Below are 5,092 nucleotides of genomic sequence, written 5' to 3' on the forward strand. Positions count from 1 at the left end.
CTTACAGATGATTAGAAGGAAGCCCCTTTGTTGCAAATGAGTCACTTGAAGCGCTTTCGGAAGACCGTTGTTCGGTCTTGACTGGATCCATTTGACACTCTCTGAGCAAACTCGACACATGTTCCGCTAGAGCGATGATCACAATGATCGATTCAATGTTGAAAGTCGTTCTTGTTCAATACACCACGTTTGCTCCGATCATTTTTTTTTTAATAAGGACGAAGTGAGATTGTCTTACGAACATCTTAATAAGCGAAGACTGGACTGAAAATCCAGGTATATATCGATTTATTTCATGGATACTTTGATCATGAAATCGAACTCGTCTGCAAGTATTTTTTAAGTTTGCATCTTACCATATCAATTGTTTCATGAGCAAGTAATTCCTCAAGTGTCTGGGTAAAATAAAGCTTGTTTTTACCAGTGATAGTGGACACTCATTGATGCTGATTAATATGAAAGTGCAGATGATTTTCGCACACAATTTTCTTAAGATGATCTCCGGTCTCTTGACGTATGTAAGCCAGGACGTCGGTTAGAGACATGGAAAAACGTTTTTTATTGAACACAAATCTTGACAAAGTCTGGACCAAGATCTACCGACGATAATTATCAATCCGATTTAGGAGTGAAATCGTTAAGAAATGGACGAAGAGACCCTTATGATTAAAGACGATTTCAAAGTGTGGGAGGGAGCCCGAGTTAGAATGAGGTATTTTTTTACTGATTGAACAGCCTATGTAGCTAATATTTCCCGTCAATCACAGAATATGCTCCAGATGTCAAAGAAGATATTTTGATTCACATTGTACCAAATGTTGATCATTGCGTGCGTTTGCATCCACGCAGAACCTAAACTTCCATTCGTGAACAAGCCACTTCGCACATTTTATTGGTTTGGTTGTGCTGGATCAAATGTTAGTTAAAGCAGACACGTTATTAAAAAAGAGACAGAAACCCATATCCTATAGACGTACATACAGTGAAGATCGAGCTTTGTGCTGACGATGTTTGCACTCCATCTAACCACAAACCACAAATGGGTTGTGCCACTCGCATGACGAACATCGATTGGTTAGCCAAGCCCATAAAATCACAACTCCGTCAAGTTCACTGGCGACGGCACTTGACTCAGAACGCCTCACTTGGATGGATCCCGTTTAAATGCATCCTCGACAACAAAATATTTAACATATGAAATCAATTTTCTTTGACCTGGGTCAAATCACGCAATTCATTGGGAGTTTATTCAGAGCGTTTATCTTCAATTCTCGACCTCGGTCGAACACTTGCTGGGCACACTCATGGAGGCCGTCAGGTTTGGAGAAGAACGATTTATACCAAACCTCAATAAAGATCTCGCCTCATGAGATGCAGGCCCGCAGACAGAGGATGCTAATCAAATCAAGTAACCTACTAGGAGGCAACGCAACGCTCAAAATGCCTTTCAAAAAGCTTTGCTCGCCAGTCCTAACAAACTTGGACGGTGGCAGAAAAAAGATCAAGATCAAGAAAAGGTCAACCACATGAGATTGAAAAAGACAGGCCTGAGAGCAATTCCTCTTGAATGCTTGCCAACCCCATTAGATCTTGTAAATATTGAAATATGCCAAATTTGTGGACTTTTTAATTGACCCACTAACCATTTTTCATAAAAAAGAGGACGGTTATGGTAACGCCACTGAATATCTACTTGTTACTTATTTGAAGACACGCGATTTTTTTTTTAGATCGGAGAGCCGTTTAATTGAGGAACGTAGATAAAAACCAAAAATGAAAAAAATACGACCAATATGATGGTTTCACCAATGATGGGGATATCCGATCTGCCGTCTGGGATCTGCAAGACAACGAGGTGTGTTCTAATACTGTCACATTTTGGATTGTAATGAATTTCCTCACGGATATAATAATGGGAGAGGAGCGGAGACTATAAAGCTGGTGGTTCATATTTGGTTTTTGTTAATAATTAAAATAAAGAATAGAATAGTAAACAAAATAAGAATGCAAGAATCAAACGATAGAGAGAGAGTATCAGACCTTGGTCAATTCAATTAGGGATTGTTCGCAAAAGAAAAAAAGCAATAGAAACCCAAAAGTAAGTCATGGATAACGGAAAAGTAAATAACGTATTTTTGGTTCGCTCAAGTTTTGTTGTTATGCAATTTTTTTAGAACTATAAAGCCTTAAAATGTAAAATCATTGTAGAGTCAAGCAATATCAGCAACCTGGCTCTTTTTGAATCAAAGCCCAGTCTATCAAAACTAAGGAGTAGATCTCAGATCGAGAAAAAGATTCACACTCCCCCCTCCCTTTAAAAAACTGGGTTCATGTGACTTTGCATTAATCAGAGCTCATCATTAATCGTGATCACACCCTCTCCATTAAAGTGCTGTAGTTCAAATTGTTATTGGTAGACAACGAAACACATTTTGCAAGTACAGTTTTTGATGTATATTTATTCCAACACATTTTTCATAGTGTACGGCACTCTAGACCGCAAAAGTTTTCTGAATTATCTCTGCGTGCAGCTTGTTTCCTAAAAGAAATCTAAAAAAATATTTTTGTACAATATCAATTACTCTTTTTTTGAAGAAAAAAGGCTCGGCGTTGACCTTTATTTGGAACCTTTGGCCGGTTCTTCGACAATTCACATCCAACTGGATCAATTAATTTATCCCCATTTGTTCCAATGAAAGAATCAACTCCAAAGCCTCTGCTTCATGTAAAACAAAGAGTTTCACTAGGAATATTAATGGAATGACAGAGCTCTCGTATTGGGAGACATTAAAGAAGAGGGGAACTGTGCCGTGTTCGGGGAAGGTTTGAAAGGTATCTGATATTATACGTCTTCAAAAGCATCCATGAGCTTTGTCCCGACCCAGGATATAGGGTCAATTGTAGTGACCGTACAGGCTTAATGTGTGTTTTGAGAGTACCTTCAAGCCTTCGAGAATCAAAGCTAGTTCGAACAAATGAAGTCCACCTCTCTACTTTCTTGGGCTCCTTCGTTGTTTAATTTGCTGCCCTCTAATATTTCTTGGCGATACGTGGGCGTTGTTGATCTAGTAGCATCTTTCAAGCCAGACTTGGACAAATGTTGAACTAGCATTCCAAATCAACCTTACATTCCAAGGCTCAGTCTGTCAACTCATATTCATTGGGGAGACGAAATATCATATAAAGTTTGAAGGTAAAAACACACACAAGAACTACAGTTTTTCATTCTAATACTACTATGGCTTACATTTACTGTAGCGGGTAGAAATGCCCATGAAAAGCAAGCCAAAAAAAGTACGGAACTGATATGCTTAATGTGTTGACCATTCGCGGTCTGGAATGGCGAGCAATGAAACGGGTGTATTCATTGAGAGCATTCAAACCCAGTCATAAAAACTTCGGCTTCTCAGTCAGGGGAAGCAATGGCCTTATTGCATGATTTGCAATCGTTACCGAGGGTGGATCTTAAACGATTTATTTACTCGGCTGTACATGACACAAACGTCGGTCAACAAAATTCTTCATACCTTCTTTGAATCGCTTCCCAATCATTCTGTGGTCAGGGCTGAAGTTCTTGACACCACCAGATCGATGATTCCAGGTCGTGAACCTTTTTAAACGTGTAATATTTGTGGAGGTGATCACCATTGGTGGCCATTAAAACCACCTTGTCTTGCTTGTCGACCATGCTGTGACTTGCTCTTACCTTTGGCCTTGGCAGTGTCGATCCTTCTCACTTACTGATGAATGGCCATGAATGACACATTAGTAAGAGCGCATCCAACAACAATTTGCTCGTGCAATTGATTCGAATATCAACCTTCAAATGTTGACAAAATGCCAGTCCCTTGTTGTTTATTCTTAGTCAAAGATAAGAAACACGGAATTTTTGAAAATGGTAAGGGCGGTTTTACAAGTATGATGGAAAAGCAGGATGGAATCAGGTTTGAGGATTGAAGTAGGGCTAGTGGTGGAGCGAGTCCAGACGCGAGTCCGAGTCCTTTCTAAAGACTCAAGTCTGGATTTGTGATACAACTTGTCATTGTTTGGTTTAAATTTCGTAATATGAGTCCTTTTTTTCGACTTGAATACAGTGAAAGACTCGAGTCTTTTACTAGAATCGCCCTAGCACCACTCCAACGTCAATCTTCAAACCGGATCCAATCCTAGTTTTCCATCGTAGTGTTAAGCCGTCCCAAGTATCAGATAATCTCTTGCTATGTTACTCTACCCCCTTTAGTGATGGTATCAAATAAATTTTCTAAATCATGATTACCAGAAAACTAGGAAAGTCAAAACACGGGCCGTTTCCAACGTACCGTAAAAGGATGGGTTTGACCAAAAATGTAACCCTGGTTGGATCGAAGAAAAGTCAGGGCTACGTTTTGTGACTAACTAACGGGTTTCTCAAAAAAAACTCAATAAATACTAAGTAGGATATGATAATGAACGAAAACTTTCCATCTTGGAGCCTGTGCGATACAATCACAAAAATGGTAGGTGAGCTCCATAATGAGTTCTAAGAGCTCAACAATGTCAACATTGCGATAATGAAATTAGCAGAAACCCAAAAGAGGTCACAAAGACCTGTTGCTCCCATTGCACAACTCATTTCATATCGGTTTAATGCTAATGTTATAATTTTTCCGACCCTACCCCGTAACAGGTGTGTTGCTACAAACAAGCAAATTAATGCATTGCTGCAATCCTCTCTTTGCCATTACAAGTTAGTTTCCAACCTTTTGTTCTAGATTCCTGGTGCTGAACGTGATGGACCTGTTGCTGCTGAAATGTTTGTTGTGGGCAAAATGAGCGCCATTGCTCATGTGCGGATTTGTGGGCGCTTTTTCAGTTTCGTTGAGACGTCTGCTAGCATAGGAGGAATAACTAACCTCGAGTCAATTTGCAGTAAGTAATGCGTGTGGCATGGGCTCTCTTTAATCGTGAACGAAAAAACTGCGCCGTTAACACTAGTTCCCTCAACAGCAATTCTTTACCCTAATCGTTACTTTTTTAGAAGAAAAAAACAATCTCAGAAAGGCTTTCCTTAAGTTACCGATTACTTAAACCTGCAAAAACCGTGTTATACAAT

This window comes from Tigriopus californicus, chromosome 8 (genome assembly GCF_007210705.1).
Source record: "Tigriopus californicus strain San Diego chromosome 8, Tcal_SD_v2.1, whole genome shotgun sequence".
Lineage (NCBI taxonomy): Eukaryota > Metazoa > Arthropoda > Copepoda > Harpacticoida > Harpacticidae > Tigriopus > Tigriopus californicus.